Here is an 18494-nt window from a genome sequence, read left to right on the forward strand (position 1 = left end):
CAAATAACCACAAACTATTAATGAGGAAAGCGTTGAGTTCTAACTGGAACACTACTCAGTTGATGCACAGATATTGCGAACCCACGGGCATGAGCAAAGTGGAAAAACGAAGACGTTACTCCCCAGAAGTCTTTTTAATGAACCCCGACCCACATGATCGAGCATGGTATACTAACAATTGACACTACTCGCAGGAAAGCCACTTATTCATGTATCTTAACACGCATGAGCAAGCGCAACATACTAGCTAAGAACACTACTCTCACAATTCAGGAAAACAGAGTCTGATCAGAGCTAAATGCTAACTGACGACTCTGGATGCTGCCTGCTACCTCTGACGTTGTCAAAAACCGATACGGACACTAATTAACGCAGTAAGCGGAGAATAGGTCTACTCAGGGTAAAAGCCTCAGTGAAGTGCGCGTTTTGGAATGCAAAGAGCTCTTCGGATTCTATTAAATGAGCTCCCAGAAGATTCCAAAGAAGGCCATCTAAAAAACTAGACTGCTAACCTTGAATTCCTCTTATGGTTAAGGTATACACAACTGGGAACACTGATACTAACTAATCGAGAGGGGCGCTTCCGGACAACGGCATACCTGACACAGGACTCTGCATTGCATGCCCGTCCCCATCGATGGCCTCCTCTGCGACAATGTGGGACCTCGCAGCTCCCTGGAACTGAGGATGCATAACATCTCTTTGTCCCCCAACCACGCACTGCCCCGACTGTGACGCATTCTCGCCACAGTACCGTGCAATGCTCCCCAACCAGGATTTAAGGTACTCTTGTTCAGCGGGCTTGACTGGGTCCATGTAGCCAGTCCGTGCTCCATCACGGTCAGCCTGAATTAGTGACCTTGTCCACGTCTGACGCAACCAGACAGCTACAGTTGCCGCTGTGTGCTTTGACACTATTGTCATTGAAATCTTAAATCTTGCATATCACCTGTTCTACTAGTTGGATTTTTGTTGTTCTGGTCCTTTTTTATTTATTAAAGTGTACTCTATTTTTCTAAAGTGGTGTGGGATTTTTCTTGTGTTGGGTTTCACTTTATTACTGCTTGAACTGCAGCATTATTGAACAAGTTACTTACCTTTGGTAACACATTACCTCTACCAGATAATTTAGCTGCAGATTCCTTACCGTTGATATTCCCAGGCGTCATGCTAGATCTGGAAACTTTTACTGAGCCATACCGCTTGTGCACACCGTCGGGTGGCTCCATTTGGCTCCAAGTAGTGCTGCTGGCGCAGGAAGTGATGTTGCGGTCACCTATATAGGCGCCACCCAGGTGCGCAGACGTAAGTTACTTTTATCACAACTTTCCACTGCAGATACGCAGAGCAATTACTGGCACGTGTGTGTGAAAACCAAGACCCTGAAAAAGGGATCACCCTAACCCTTGTAACAAGTCTGCAGAGCTGGAAGGCCTGAAAGGGCGTAAGGAATCTGCAGCTAGCTAGAGTCTCTATTAGATTATGCATTACCGAAGGTAAGTAACTTGTTCATCTGATAGAGACGTCTAGCTGCAGATTCCTTACCTTTTATTAGATACCCACGCCATATCCTCCTGGCGGTGGGCTGCGGACAATGTTTCAGACTAAAATGTTCTGCAGGACCAAATGGGTGAAATGCCCGTCCCAGTGGACCCGACTGTCCAGGCAGTAGTGTTTGGCAAATGTGTGCAGGGATGTCCGCTTTGCTCCCTGGCAGATGTTCAGGACTGGGACTCAATGTGCTAGCTCCATGGTTGCAGCTTTTCCCCTGGTGGAATGGGCCCTTATGCCCTCAAGAGGCTGCTTCTTAGCCAGAGCATAGCAGATCATCTTAATGCAGAGAATGACTGTAGGAAAATGGCTCCTTGTTGCAGTTACACCCCTCCCCCACTTCGTCTCTGATATTGATGCGGTCTTGACAGAGTGTGCTGGGACCCTGCTAGCCAGGCCCCAGCACCAGTGTTTTTTCACAAAAAATGTGCCATTGTTAACGCAATTGGCAAACCCCTGACACACAAATAAGCCCCTTGTAAAAGGTACCAGTGGTACCAAGGGCCCTGTGACCACGGAAGGTCCCTAAGGGCTGCAGCATGTGTTGTGCCACCATAAGGGAATCCTCACCTAACACATGCACACTGCACATTGTGTGTTGGTGGGGAGAAAAAGGCAAAGTCGAAATGGCATCCCCTCAGGATGCCATGCACACAAAATACTGGGGTTCACTATACCACAGGTAAGGGCATAGCTGCATGAGTGATATGCCCCTACAGTGTCTTAAGTCCATTCTTAGACATTGTAAGTACATTGATGCCAGTGTTGGATTTATTTAAAAACAAAAAAAAAACACACATAGGGTATCTTAGAGATGCCCTCTGTATTTTAACCAATCCTGGTTTGTGCCAGCCTGCCACTGAGAGACAAATTTCTGACCCTTTGGGGTGAGAGCCTTTGAGCTCTCTGGGGCCAGAAACAAAGCCTGCACTGGGTGGAGGTGCTTCACACCTCCCCCCTGCAGGAACTGTAACACCTAGCAGTGAGCCTCAAAGGCTCAAGCCTGGTATTACAATGCCCCAGGGCACTCCAGCTAGTGGAGATGCCTGCACCCCGGACAGCCCCCACTTTTGGCGGTAAGTCAGGGGAGGTAATAAGAAAAACAAGGAGTCACCACCCCCTCAGCCAGGTCGACCCCTAAGGTGACCAGAGCTGAAGTGACCCCCTCCTTGGAAAATCATCCATCTTGTTTTGGAGGATTTAGCCCAATAGGGATAGGGATGTGCTCCTCTTCCCAAATGAAGGGAGCACAAGGGTAGTGTAGCCACCCTCAAGGACAGTAGCCATTGGCCTCTACCCTGTTACCATAACACACCCCTAAATTCAGTATTTAGGGGCGACCCTGAACCCAGGATTTCAGATTTCTGACGACCTACAAAGAAGAAGGACTGACTGTGAGAAAGTAGCCTCTTTCTAGCCTTGTTACCCCCACTTTTGGCCTGTTTGTGAGTGTATGTCAGGGTGTTTTCACTGTCTCACTGGAATCCTGCAAGCCAGGGTCCAGTGCTCATAGTGAAAACCCTATGTTTTCAGTATGTTTGTTATGTGTCACTGTGGCCCTGCTAGCCAGGACCCCAGTGCTCATAAGTTTGTGACCTATATGTATGTGTTTCCTGTGTGATGCCTAACTGTCTCACTGAGGCTCTGCTAACCAGAACCTCAGTGGTTATGCTCTCTCATTTCTTTCCAAATTGTCACTAACAGGCTAGTGACCAATTTCAACAATTTACATTGGCATACTGGAACACCCTTCTAATTCCCTAGTATATGGTACTGAGGTACCCAGGGTATTGGGGTTCCAGGAGATCCCTATGGGCTGCAGCATTTCTTGTGCCACCCATAGGGAGATCTGACAATTCTTACATAGGCCTGCCAGTGCAGCCTGAGTGAAATAACGTCCACGTTATTTCACAGCCATTTACCACTGCACTTAAGTAACTTATAAGTCACCTATATGTCTAACCTTTACCTGGTAAAGGTTGGGTGCTAAGTTACTTAGTGTGTGGGCACCCTGGCACTAGCCAAGGTACTCCCACATTGTTCAGGGCGAATTCCCCGGACTTAGTGAGTGGGGGGGACACCATTACATGCGTGCACTATACATATGTCACGACATATGTATAGCGTCACAATGGTAACTCCGAACATGGCCATGTAACATGTTTAAGATCATGGAATTGTCACCCCAATGCCATCCTGGCATTGGGGAGACAATTCCATGATCCCCCGAGTCTCTAGCACAGACCTGGGTACTGCCAAACTACCTTTCCCGGGGTTTCACTGCAGCTGCTGCCAACCCCTCAGACAGGTTTCTGCCCTCCTGGGGTCCAGCCAGGCTTGGCCCAGGAAGGCAGAACAAAGGACTTCCTCAGAGAGAGGGTGTTACACCCTCTCCCTTTGGAAAAAGGTGTCGGGCTGGGGAGGAGTAGCCTCCCCCAGCCTCTGGAAATGCTTTGATGGGCACAGATGGTGCCCATCTCTGCATAAGCCAGTCTGCACCGATCCAGGGATCCCTCAGCCCTGCTCTGGCGTGAAACTGGTACAAGGAAAGGGGAGTGACCACTCCCCTGACCTGCACCTCCCCTGGGAGGTGCCCAGAGCTCCTCCAGTGTGCTCCAGACCTCTGCCATCTTGGAAACAGAGGCGCTGCTGGCAGTGCCAGCAGGTGACGTCAGAGAGTCCTTCTGATAGGCTCCTTAAGGTGTTGCTAGCCTATCCTCTCTCCTAGGTAGCCAAACCTCCTTTTCTGGCTATTTAGGGTCTCTGCTTTGGGGAATTCCTAAGATAACGAATGCAAGAGCTCATCAGAGTTCCTCTGCATCTCTCTCTTCACCTTCTGCCAAGGAATCGACTGCTGACCGCGCTGGAAGCCTGCAAAACTGCAACAAAGTAGCAACGACGACTACTGCGACCTTGTAACGCTGATCCTGCCGCCTTCTCGACTGTTTTCCTGGTGGTGCATGCTGTGGGGGTAGTCTGCCTCCTCTCTGCACTAGAAGCTCCGAAGAAATCTCCCGTGGGTCGACGGAATCTTCCCCCTGCAACCGCAGGCACCAAAGAACTGCATCACCGGTCCTCTGGGTCCCCTCTCGGCACGACGAGCGTGGTCCCTGGAACTCAGCAACTCTGTCCAAGTGACTCCCACAGTCCAGTGACTCTTCAGTCCAAGTTTGGTGGAGGTAAGTCCTTGCCACCCCACGCTAGATTGCATTGCTGGGAACCGCGTGTTTTGCAGCTACTCCGGCTCCTGTGCACTCCTCGAGGATTTCCTTTGTGCACAGCCAAGCCTGGGTCCCCGGCACTCTAACCTGCATTGCACAACCTCCTGAGTTGTCCTCTGGCGTCGTGGGACCCTCTTGTGCAACTTCGGGTGAGCTCCGGTTCACTCCACTTCGTAGTGCCTGTTCCGGCACTTCTGCGGGTGCTGCTTGCTTCTGAGTGGGCTCTTTGTCTTGCTGGACGCCCCCTCTGTCTCCTCACGCAATTGGCAACATCCTGGTCCCTCCTGGGCCACAGCAGCATCCAAAAACCCTAACCGCGACCCTTGCAGCTAGCAAGGCTTGTTTGCGGTCTTTCTACGGGAAAACACTTCTGCACGACTCTTCACGATGTGGGACATCCATCCTCCGAAGGGGAAGTTTCTAGCCCTTGTCGTTCTTGCAGAATCCTTAGCTTCTACCATCCGGTGGCAGCTTCGGGCACCCACAGCTGGCATTTCCTGGGCATTTGCCCACTCCCGACTTGATCGTGACTTTTGGACTTGGTCCCCTTGTTCCACAGGTACTCTCGTCTGGAAATCCATCGTTGTTGCATTGCTGGTGTTGGTCTTTCCTGCAGAATTCCCCTATCACGACTTCTGTGCTCTTTGGGGAACTTAGGTGCACTTTGCACCCAATTTTCAGGGTCTTGGGGTGGGCTATTTTTCTAACCCTCACTGTTTCCTTACAGTCCCAGCAACCCTCTACGAGGTCACATAGGTTTGGGGTCCATTCGTGGTTCGCATTCCACTTCTAGAGTATATGGTTTGTGTTGCCCCTATCCCAATGTGCCCCCATTGCATTCTATTGTGACTATACATTGTTTGCACTGTTTTCTATTGCTATTACTGCATATTTTGGTATTGTGTACATATATCTTGTGTATATTTGCTATCCTCATACTGAGGGTACTCACTGAGATACTTTGGCATATTGTCATAAAATGAAAATGTCACTTACCCAGTGTACATCTGTTCGTGGCATTAGTCGCTGCAGATTCACATGTTTGGCACAGTCCGCTGCCTGGTGTTGGGCTCGGAGTATTACAAGTTGTTTTTCTTCGAAGAAGTCTTTTTGGTCACGGGACCGAAGGACTCCTCCCTCTTTGGCTCCATTGCGCATGGGCGTCGACTCCATCTTAGATTGTTTTCCCCGCAGAGGGTGAGGATGGAGTTGTTTGGTATAAATAGTGCCCATGCAATGGAGTGAATATGTATGTATGATAAGAGTTTCTAATAATTATTTACAAATGTTCAGATGTTTAAGGTTCATGATCTACTTCTAAACGGCTACAGGCTTCCCGGGGAGGTGGGAGGGTACATGTGAATCTGCAGCGACTAATGCCACGAACAGATGTACACTGGGTAAGTGACATTTTCAGTTCGATGGCATATGTTGCTGCAGATACACATGTTTGGCATAGACTATAAAGCAGTTACCTCCCCTAAAAGCGGTGGTTTAGCCTGTAGGAGTTGAAGTAGTTTGGAATAATGTTCTTAGTACAGCTTGGCCCACTGTAGCTTGTTGTGCATTTAGTACGTCTACACAGTAGTGTTTAGTAAACGTATGAGGCGTAGACCAGGTTGCAGCCTTACATATTTCGCTCATAGGAATGTTTCCTAGAAAGGCCATTGTAGCACCTTTCTTTCTGGTTGAGTGTGCCTTTGGTGTAATAGGCAATTCTCTTTTGGCTTTAAGATAGCATGTTTGAATGCATCTGACTATCCATCTAGCAATGCCTTATTTAGAGATTGGATTTCCTATGTGTGGTTTTTGAAAAGCTATGAACAGTTGTTTTGTTTTCCTGATTAGCTTTGTTCTGTCAATGTAATACATTAGTGCTCTTTTGATGTCTAATGTATGTAGTGCCCTTTCAGCCACAGAATTTGGTTGTGGGAAGAAAACTGGCAATTCTACCGTTTGATTTAAATGGAATGGTGAGATTACTTTTGGCAGAAATTTTGGATTTGTTCTTAGAACTATTTTAATGTTGTGTATTTGAATAAATGGTTCTTGTATGGTAAATGCCTGTATTTCACTTACTCTTCTGAGGGATGTGATTGCAATGAGAAATGCGACCTTCCAGGTTAGATATTGTATTTCACAGGAATGCATGGGTTCGAAAGGGGGACCCATGAGTCTTGTTAAGACGATGTTAAGGTTCCATGAAGGAACTGGTGGTGTTCTTGGTGGTATAATTCTTTTTAGCCCTTCCATGAATGCTTTAATAACTGGTATTCTAAATAGAGACGATAAATGAGTAGTTTGTAGGTAAGCAGATATAGCTGCGAGGTGTATTTTTATAGATGAAAAAGCGAGATTTGCTTCTTGCAAATGTAGTAAGTATCCTACTATGTCTTTAGTAGAGGCATGTACTGGTTGTATTTGATTGGCATGGCAGTAGTAAACAAATCTTTTCCACTTAGATGCATAGCAGTGTCTAGTGGAAGGTTTTCTAGCTTGTTTTATGACCTCCATGCATTCTTGTGTGAGGTCCAAGTGTCCGAATTCTAGGATTTCAGGAGCCAAATTGCCAGATTCAATGATGCTGGGTTTGGATGTCTGATCTGTTGTTTGTGTTGTGTTAACAGATCTGGCCTGTTGGGTAGTTTGACATGCGGTACTAGTGAAAGGTCTAGTAGAGTTGTATACCAAGGTTGTCTTGCCCATGTGGGTGCTATCAGTATGAGTTTGAGTTGGTTTTGACTCAACTTGTTTACTAGATATGGAAGGAGAGGGAGAGGGGGAAAAGCGTACGCAAATATCCCTGACCAATTCATCCATAGAGCATTGCCTTGTGATTCGCGGTGTGGGTACCTGGATGCGAAGTTTTGGCATTTTGAGTTTTCTCTTGTTGCGAACAAATCTATCTGGGGTGTTCCCCAAATTTGAAAGTACTTGTTCAGAACTTGGGGGTGAATTTCCCATTCGTGGACTTGTTGGTGGTCTCGCGAAAGGTTGTCTGCTAGTTGGTTTTGTATTCCTGGAATAAATTGTGCTATTAGGCGAATGTTGTTGGGAATCGCCCACTGCCAAATTTTTTGTGTTAGGAGGCACAATTGTGTTGAGTGTGTTCCTCCTTGTTTGTTTAGATAATACATTGTTGTCATGTTGTCTGTTTTGACAAGAATGTATTTGTGTGTTATTATGGGTTGGAAGGCTTTTAACGCTAGAAATACTGCCAACAGTTCTAGGTAATTGATATGAAGTTTTGTTTCGTGTATATCCCATTGTCCTTGAATGCTGTGGTGATTGAGGTGTGCTCCCCACCCTGTCATGGAAGCATCTGTTGTTATAACGTATTGAGGCACTGGGTCCTGAAACGTCCGCCCTTTGTTTAAATTTTTGCTGTTCCACCATAGAAGCGAGAGGTATGTTTGGCGGTCTACCAACACCAGATTTTGAAGTTGACCCTGTGCCTGTGACCATTGTGATGCTAGACACTGTTGTAAGGGTCGCATGTGTAGTCTTGCGTTTGGGACAATGGCTATGCATGATGACATCATGCCTAGAAGTTTTAGCGCAAATTTTGCTTGTATCTTTTGGTTTGGAAACATAGCACTTATTAGCTTGTGGAATGCCTGCACTCTTTGTGGACTTGGAGTGGCAATTCCTTTTGATGTGTTGATGGTTGCTCCTAGATATTGTTGTGTTTGACACGGTTCTAGGTGTGATTTTGTGTAGTTGATGGAAAACCCCAGTTTGTGAAGGGTTTGTATGACAAAGGTGGTGTCGTTTGCGCATTTTTTTACTGTGTTGGTTTTGATTAGCCAGTCGTCTAGGTAAGGGAACACATGTATCTGTTGTCTCCTGATGTGTGCTGCTACTACTGCTAGACATTTTGTGAACACTCTTGGTGCAGTTGTTATTCCGAATGGCAACACCTTGAATTGGTAATGTATTCCTTTGAATACGAACCGTAGGTACTTTCTGTGAGAAGGGTGTATTGGTATATGAAAGTACGCATCCTTTAGGTCTAATGTGGTCATGTAATCTTGCTGTTTGAGCAGTGGAATGATGTCTTGTAGTGTGACCATGTGAAAATGGTCCGATATGATGTAGGTATTTAGTGTCCTGAGATCTAATATTGGTCTCAATGTTTCGTTTCTTTTTGGGATTAGAAAGTACAGGGAGTAAACTCCTGTGTTTTTTTGTTGTACTGGTACTAATTCTATAGCATCCTTTTGCAGTAGTGCTTGAACTTCTAGTCCTAAAAGTTCTAAATGATGTTGTGACATTTTGCGTGTTTTGGGGGGGATGTTTGGTGGGAAGTTGTGGAATTCTATGCAATAGCCATGTTGGATTATTGCTAATACCCAATTATCTGTTGTAATCTGTTGCCAAGATTGGTAGAATTGGCTTAGTCTTCCCCCCCACTGGTGTTGAGTGAAGGGGTTGCGTGACTTGAAAGTCACTGTTTAGGTGGAGGTGTTTTTGGAGTCTGGAATCTTCCCCTACTCCTTGGGAATTGACCCCCCCGATATCCCCTGAAACCACCCCTTTGGAAGGAACCCTGATATGGTGTGGTTCTTGATTGTTGGCTGGTGGTGTCTGTGGGTTGGCCACGAAACCCCCCTCTAAATGGAGTTTTTCTGAAAGAGCCTCTGCTCTGCGGGGAGTAGAGTGCGCCCATGGCTTTGGCCGTGTCTGTGTCCTTTTTAAGTTTTTCAATGGCTGTATCCACTTCCGAGCCAAACAGTTGTTTCTCGTTGAAGGGCATATTAAGGACAGCCTGCTGGATTTCAGGTTTGAAGCCTGAAGTGCGTAGCCAAGCGTGTCTCCTTATGGTGACAGCAGTGTTGACTGTTCTTGCTGCAGTATCGGCTGCGTCTAGTGAAGAGCGGATTTGATTGTTTGAGATCGTTTGTCCCTCTTCCACTATTTGCTGCGCCCTTTTTTGGTATTCCTGGGGAAGATGGTCTACGAGAAGTTGCATCTCGTCCCAGTGTGCGCGGTCATATCTGGCCAGCAGCGCTTGTGAATTTGCGATGCGCCACTGGTTGGCTGCCTGTGATGCCACTCTTTTCCCTGCCACGTCAAATTTTCGGCTTTCTTTGTCCGGAGGTGGGGCGTCGCCAGATGTATGTGAATTTGCTCTTTTGCGAGCTGCCCCTACTACCACAGAGTCGGGTGGTAACTGCGAAGTAATAAACACTGGGTCTGTGGGTGGTGGTTTGTATTTCTTATCCACCCTTGGGGTGATGGCTCTTGATTTTATGGGCTCCTCAAAAATTTGTTTCGCGTGCCGTAACATCCCTGGTAGCATTGGGAGACATTGATATTGGCTATGTGTAGCCGAGAGGGTGTTAAATAAGAAATCATCCTCTATAGGATCGGAATGCAGTTGGACATTGTGGAAGTCTGCAGCCCTAGCCACCAGTTGCGAGTATGAGGTACTGTCCTCTGGCGGTGACGGCTTTGTGGGGTATGACTCGGGATCATTGTCCGGCACTGGGGTGTCATACAGGTCCCAGGCGTCTTGATCCTGATCGTCATGACTTATGGTAGTTTGCGCTGGTGAGTGCATTTGTGGCGGTGTTTGTGCCGGCGATGCCTGTGGAGGAGAGGGCGGAGGCGTGACTATTTTAACCACTTTGGCTTGTGGTTGTGTGTCATCCTTTGGAAGTCCGATCCTTCTTTTCCTCATGATTGGGGGAAGGGTTGATATCTTCCCTGTATCTTGCTGGATGCACAGTCTCTTTTGTGTGTAGTCCGATTCTACACTTTGGAGCTCTTGTCCAAATTTGTGCATTTGGCCACTTAGTCCTTGTTCCTCTGAGTAGGATGAAGGTGTGGTATTTTTCGGCGCCGAGAGAGAATCTTTTTTCGGTTTCGGCACCGACAGAATTTTTGTTCCTTTCGGCATGGATTCTCGGTGCCGATGTTTTTCGGTGCTGGTATCTTGTTTTTGTCTCTCGGAGCCGCTTTCTCGGCTCCGAGGTTGCTCCATGGCGGTCCCTCGACCAGAGTCGGGTGTCTTCGCTATGGGCGTGCCCTTTTTCGGCCCCTTCGACGGGTCGCCTGATTTATGGGTCGAGCCATGGCCTGTTGGCAGTGGCGTCCCCTGGGCTTTCGGTTTGTCGATGGATTTACTTTGACGTCTTACTCACAGTTTGTTGCTGTTGTTCGACGTCGGAGTCTCCGGATTCTGATTCCGGAACCGAGAATGTTTCCTCTTCGTCGTCGAAACGTTGTTTTGTCGACGTGGACGCCATTTGGTGACGCCTGGCTCTTCGGTCCCGGAGTGTTTTTCTGGACCGGAAGGCTCGACAGGCTTCACAGGTATCCTCCTTGTGCTCGGGGGACAAGCACAAGTTACAGACCAAGTGCTGATCTGTATAAGGATACTTACTGTGACATTTTGGGCAGAAACGAAACGGGGTCCGTTCCATCGGCTTCGATGTCGCACGCGGTCGGGCCGACCAGGCCCCGATGGGGGATCGAAACTGCCCCAAAGTCTTCCGATGATCGGTGTCGATGTACCTAACTATCCCGATACCGAACGGAACAATACCGACGCTTTCTTCCGAGATTCTGACTAACTTTCCGAACCGAAACACAGAGCGAAAAGGAATACGTCCGAACCCGACAGCGGAAAAAAACAATCTAAGATGGAGTCGACACCCATGCGCAATGGAGCCAAAGAGGGAGGATTCCTTCGGTCCCGTGACCAAAAAGACTTCTTCGAAGAAAAACAACTTGTAATACTCCGAGCCCAACACCAGGCAGCGGACTGTGCCAAACATGTGTATCTGCAGCAACATATGCCATCGAACATAAAGTACCTTTATTTTTAGTATATCTGTGTATTGTGTTTTCTTATGATATTGTGCATATGACACTAGTGGTACTGTAGGAGCTTCACTCGTCTCCTAGTTCAGCCTAAGCTGCTCTGCTAAGCTACCTTTTCTATTAGCCTAAGCTGCTAGACACCCCTCTACACTAATAAGGGATACCTGGGCCTGGTGCAAGGTGTAAGTACCCCTTGGTGCTCACTACAAGCCAGTCCAGCCTCCTACACTGACTACCTGAAAAACCCCACAGAGAAGAAGTAAGATGACAACTGCTTTGGCCCCAGCCCTACCGGCCTGTCTCCAACTTCAGAGAACCTGCACCAGCTACGCATCCTGTGGATCCAGCACTCTCTGCCGACTCAGAGGACTGCCTTGCAACTACAGAGGAACAAGAACTCCTGTGGACAGCAGACCTGTCCAAACAGAGAAAGAAAAAAACATCTTAAAAGGGACTCTCACCTCACTCCAGAAGCGCAAGTCCCCACCACACTGCACCCGACGCCCCTGGCCAGTGTCCAGAGAAACCAACGACCCAGAGAGGGTGCCCAGGTGACTCTGACGATGTGTCCACCATGGGCTAACCTCTCTGCACCCCCACGGCGCCGCCTGCAGAGAGAATCCTGATGAACCCCCCCACCATCCGCAACTGCCCTGGATGAAGATATCGGACACCTGGAGAAGCACTGCACCCCAGCCCTCAAGCCCATGAGAAACCAACCAGCGCTGCAGCAGTGACCAGCAGGCGGTTCTCACTCTTGCCCAGTCAGTGGCTGGCCCGAGAAGCCCCTGTGCCATGCCTGCAAATTCTGAGTGACTCCCAGGTCCCTCCATTGCATCCTACTGCAAACCTGACGCCCAGTTTGGCCACTGCACCTGGCTGCCCCTGTTCCGCTGAGGGTGTGTTGTGTGCCTACTTGGAGGGGCCCCCTCAGTGCTCTACTAAACTCCCCTGCTTCCCACTTCCCCCAGGACTTCCCCCAGGACGCGGGTACTTACCTGCCAGCAGACCGGAACCAGAGCACCCCGTCTCCATAGGCGCCCATGTTATTTTGGCTCCTCTTTGACCTCTGCACCTGACTGGTGTCGCTGGTGCTGGGTGTTTGGGGTTGACCTGAACCCCCAACGGTGGGCTACCCATGCCTTAGAGACTGAACTTGTAAGTGCTTTACTTACCATATTAACCAAAATGTACTTACCTCCCTCAGAAACTGTTGAATTTTGCACACTGTTCACTTTTAAAATAGCTTATTGCCATTTTATGAAAAACGGTGTACATTACCGTTTTGGTTCAAAGTTCTAACTATACCTGTGCAAAGTACCTTACATTTAATATACTTACCTGCAATTTGAATCTTGTGGTTCAAAAATAAAGAAAATAATATTTTTCTATATGAAACCTATTGGCCTGGAGTTAAACCATTGAGTGTGTGTTCTCATTTAGTGCTTAACACTACCCTCTGATAAGCTTAACTGCTCGACCACATTACGACAAATAGAGCATTAGTATTATCTATTATTGCCGCTGTCAAGCTTCTTGGGGAACCCCTGGACTCTGTGGACACTATATCTCATTTTGATATAGTATATACAGAGCCAGCTTCCTACAATGACCCAGTGTGAAATGGTCAGTTTCTGTACTGCCCGCCCCTTCTTTGCTCCCACATAAGCCACAAAGAGTTGGTTGTCCACACTGAACTCTTTAGTGCAGTCAAGGTAGAACAACAACACTCTTTTTGGGTCCAGTCAGTGGAGTAGCTCCTCTTCCTTAGAGGGATGTGGGGGAACAAAGAAGGTGGGCAACGTGACAGTCCGACCCAGATGGAATGGGGTCACTACCTTGGGAAGGAAAGACACGTGTGCGCAGTACTACCTTTTCCGGAAACATCGTAAAATAGAGCAGCTTAGGTCTGCTTCTCACTCACCCTCCTGACAGATGTTATTGCCACTAAGAAGGCTGTCCTGATGGTGAGCAGGCGGAGGGGACAAATGTGAAATGGCTCGAAAGGAACACACATGAGGTATGTGAGAACTAGATTGAGATTCCCCTGAGGCATGGCAAAGGGCATAGGGGGAAAACATATTTACAACCATTTTAAGAAATCTATTTACAATAGGGGACTTGAAAAGAGAGGGTGAATCAGGCTGCCACAGAAAGTCTCAGAGAGCAGAGAGATAGCCACCAGAGTCCCCAGAGCAGAGCCCTGTTGGGCAAGAGAAAGAATGAGTATAAGACAGAGAAGCAGAGAGAGGATTCATAGATCGCTCAGAACAAAATCTTACAAATCTTTGCCAAAAGCAGGCATATACCATTTTTGTGGAGGAAAGCCTTGCTGCCAAGATAAAGTTACAGACTTTGGGCGGAAGGGCGAAAACTGTCAAATGCCACCACTTAATCTCCATGCATGAGGAAGTAGTTGACTGGTTTGGGTGGAGGACCATCCCCTGCTGCTGCAACAGAATATCCTCCCAGAGGAGCAGTCTGATCAGAGGATTTAAGCTCATCTTCAGAAGCTCTGGATACCAGACTCTTGGTGCCCAGTCCGGAGCCACAAGTATAACTTGGGTCCGGTCACTCTTGATCTTCTTGAGAACCATGGGCAGGAATGGTACAGGCGGAATGTCATACAGGAGGCCTAAGCTCCACTTGCGATGAAAAGCATCGCTGAGTGAGTGCCGCCTTAAAAACTCTAAATGCAAAATACTGCTGACATTACACGTCCTCTTCGGAGGCAAATAGATCTAACCAAGGCTCTCCCCACTGCAGAAAGAGACCTTTCACCACCTCTGAATAGAGACACCACTCTTGATCCGCTCAGCATCGACAGCTGAGTTTGTCCGCCCTGGCATTTAAGCAACCTGGCAGGTGTTGAACCTGCAGGGATATGCCCTGTTGTCCCAACCATATACAGAGACGCAGACAAAGGGTCCATAACCCCACTCTGCCCTGCTTGATGCAGAACCACAGGGCAGTGGTGTTGTCCATGAACACCGGCACCGACTTCCCCTTGTCACAGGGATGAAATGCCTTCCACGCTAGTCTGATCACCATGAGCTTCAACATGTTGATGGTGAGTCTGAATACCGCCAGAGATCAGAGTCCTTGGATCTCCACCTCTCCCAGGTGGCCGCCCCATCCCCGGAGTGATGCATCTGTCACTACTGTGAGGTCTGTTTGGGGAAGGGAGAGGAATCTGCCCCTGATCCAATCGAGGTTCGTTAATCAGCACTGCAGGTCTTTCACAGTTCCCTACGAGATCTGGACCATGTTGGAGAGATTTTTCTGATGATGCGCCCACTGAAACTTCAGGTCACACTGCAGAGCCTGCATATGCCATCTAGCATGTTTTACCAGCAGGATGCAGGAGGCCTTGAGGCCCAGCAGCCTCAGTCATTCTGATCCGAAATCTATGACAGAGGCTGAAACACCCGTTTCATAACCTGAATATCCTGGCCTCACTGCTCGGGAGGATAAGCCTGAAACTGCACTGTGTCCAGAACAGCTCCTATGAAAGAGTGACAGGGAGTTAGGTGGGACTTCGGGCACATTTATAGTGAACCCCAGCGAATGCAGGAGGTTCTCTGTAGACTGGAGGTGGGAGACAGAAGATGGGGGCAAGCCCGCCTTTAACAGCCAGTCGTATTGGTGTGTGTGTGTGTGGGGGGGGGGGTGTGAGAGACTGAAACCCCAGACTTACGCAGATGAGCTGTGACCACTGCCCACAGCTTGGTGAACACCCAAGGGGCGCTGGTAAGGCCAAATGACGGAATGTCTTCGTGGCTTACCTGCGGGTCGGCCGGATGGGGATATGAAAATATGCATCCTGAAAGTCCAGCACTACCAACCAGTCTTCTCTGCTTAGGGCAGACGAAACCGGAGACAACTTGAGCATCTTTAACTTCTTCTTGAGAAAGAGATTTATGCAGGTCTAGAACAGGATAAAAACCCTTGTTCTTTTTGGGTATCAGAAAGTATGAGGAATAACAACCACTAGCTATTTCTGATATTGGGACACTTTCTATGGCCAAGAGAGCAGTAACTTCATCTTGAAGTAGTGACAAATGATGCTCTGCCCGCTGTTCGAATGTTGGCAGAATAGGAGGAAAGAATTGGAAAGGCAGGACATAGCCCTTCCTGATGATCTGCTCTCCCCATCTGCCTGATGCTATGGACTTCCAGTGGAGAGGATTGTGCATTCCCCCTCCGACTGGGCCACGTAGCCACGAGAGGTGTGAAAGGTAGATAGTGGATTAGGGATCGCCGAGAGGCCCAAGGACTTGGCTGTAGCCCGTGAGTCCTTAAAGTGCTGCAGTAGAGTCTCTGCCTTCTCACCAAACAAGCGAGTGCCATAGAAGGACATGTCCATCAATTCTGCTTGGACATCCCCCAAAAAAACAGATGACCTCATCCAGACGTGGCATCTTAAGGCCACTGTAGACAACCTCTCAATGAGTCAGTTGTAGGTAAGCTACACCAAATGCGTCCCTCCCGTCTCTCATAGCTTGGGAAAGTATGGCCTGGGCCTCCTCTGGGACCTGAGGCAACACCTGCGCAATTGTGTCCCAAATGGTACGAGATAAACAGCCCAAAAAGTACGAGGTGTTCAACGACCTCAGTGCCAGGCTGGTAGAAGATAACTTTTTCCCAAGATGGTCCAGCCTCTTTGATTCCCTATCTGGGGGACCAGAAGGGAATGCGCTTTGGGACGTGGAAGCTCTCAGGGGCGGGGTTGGCTGAGAAAATTAGGGTCGCCCGGACTGAGGCGATGACAGCGAGCAATCGTCCTATTTATAGGAGCCTCTGTGCTGAGCTTGAACCAAGTTCCCAGCAGGACATCTGTAAGTGCTTTGTTGAAGGGCAAAAGGGGTTCAGATGTAGAAGCCCCAGAATGAAGCACTTCTGTCAAGATGTTTGTCTTGACAGCCCGAGAGGGCAGTTTCGAGGACCTCCGCTGCCCTATGCACCACCATTGCATAGGACTCTCCCTCCTCCATAGGCACAGTGGGGGGAGAGAACAAGCCAGTATCTGGAGAGGTGTTCAGGCCACTGGACTCTCCTAGCACCTCATACCAGTCCAAAGATCTTTCCAACTGGCGTTTTAAGGGGTCCAGTGACCCCTCCCACTCTTCTTCCATACATGGCTATGAAAAATAAGGCTCAGGCAATGATCTGGCACCTGTGAGCACCGTCTGCACTGAAATAGTGCAACGCAGTTCAGGCTCCTAATCAACGGTAAGGAGAATGGGGCAGGAGCTGGCAGCGCGAGTAGCATCGGCGTTGTGACCGGTGCTGGAGAGAGTCACTGCATATGGGAACTTAGCAACGGCTTACAGGACTGTTCTTCTGGCCTTGAGGTGAGCACGGGGCAAGGTCCTAGGCCACACCAACAGGTCACCTCGCAGTGCTCTGATGTGCCTGGGTGCAGAGGTGTGTTACTGTGTCAGGTGTCCCATTCAAGTCTATGGGGATCGGTCTTGTTACTAAGTTGCTGCAGGGATGGAGTAAAAGGACAGTCCAGGGTAACCCACAGGGGGGGCTCGACCTTTGAGGTCCTTGTGCATGTGGGGACACTGTTGATCTACTCCTCCTTGGGCTGTAAGGCATAGGTGTATTCTGGTGTCTGGTCCAGCACTGGAATTTCTTGCAGTTACGGGGGGCCTGGATTAACAGTCTGCAGGTGTGGACTAGGGGTCCAGTCCGACCAAGCCAACAAGTGGGCTCAGGTCTCAAGAGGATCGGGACACGTTGGGACACCCTTGGTTCTCTTCTTTAGGGTCCGGGGCAGAAAGGTGCAGAGGTGTCCTAGGGTGTTAGGTTTTGCACCTCTTGCCTCCTGATCATTTGCAGTTGCAGGAAGGGGGGGGGGGGCAGGAGAGTCCACAATGGGCAAGCACAGGGTGGGCTTCTCTTGTGTAGGGCCTGGGGACCACGCTGACACCGTTGGCCCAATTCAACATGAGGTAGGCAGCTCGGGTGCAGTGATAATGTCCAGTGTGGGTTTTTTGGCAATACCGGTCCTCTCAGGGTCTTCTGGGGTGCCTGAAAATGCAGGGGCTGGCCTATATTGAGCATAATTCAACACCTCCAAAAACCTTTCACCCAAGTAAACAACACACCAACAGTTATATTTGTTTGGTATATTCAACATCATATATCCAGATAATATGCATAGGTTTTCTCTTTTTCATGTAAAGCATAAATGCACCCTGCCTCAGAGCTGAAGACTTGCTATACGAGTGACGTACAGATATTACACAAGCAGTGTTTTAGGGGACAAGGTACACAAGTGTGTGCCATGTTGTGGTTTCAAATTTGGGAGCACCTGGTCACGCAGCCTGCAATGGCAGCTGGGCCCCTCAGAGTGGCACAAATTGTGCTGCAGCTCTGAGGGGCCCTCATCAGTACCCATGCCCTAGGTACCAGAGCTAGAATTTTGTAGGGCTTTATAAGAGCTGAAGGGCCTGGTCATTTGGGGATCAAGTGACCAGGTGTCTAGTTTTAGGGAAAGAACACTGACACTGGGGCTTGGTTAGCAGGAACCCAGTGCACTTCAGTCGAAGTTGCATCTTAAAACCAGGGAGAAAGTGTGTGTGGGGGGAGGGGGTACTGCAACCAGAACCCAGATTCCTGTATACAGGTAAAAATATCCTATATTATACATGATCAGTTGTAGGGCTTCCTAAAGACAAATATTTTGAACAAGTGTGTTGTGTTGTCATTTTAGTTATAGCTCCATGCATGTTAGTTTAATACACTAGGCCGCTGTGCACTTATATTATAAAAACACTTCCTAGTCCCATTACACGTTAAGAGGGAGATTCTAGCCAGGGAACCCCAACTGTATGCCCCGTTGCTGATGCTGATGCAGATTACAGGCCTTTGCTCAGGTATGAG

The 18494-nt window shown here is 48.6% G+C and overlaps 1 protein-coding gene across 1 annotated transcript in view; it reads right to left on the reverse strand.

Moving 5' to 3' along the window:
* Positions 1-18494, reverse strand: part of TTK (TTK protein kinase) — a 338680-nt gene that overhangs the window by 50900 nt on the left and 269286 nt on the right. The window lies entirely within an intron of this gene.

Source organism: Pleurodeles waltl, chromosome 5 (genome assembly GCF_031143425.1).
Source record: "Pleurodeles waltl isolate 20211129_DDA chromosome 5, aPleWal1.hap1.20221129, whole genome shotgun sequence".
Classification (NCBI taxonomy): domain Eukaryota; kingdom Metazoa; phylum Chordata; class Amphibia; order Caudata; family Salamandridae; genus Pleurodeles; species Pleurodeles waltl.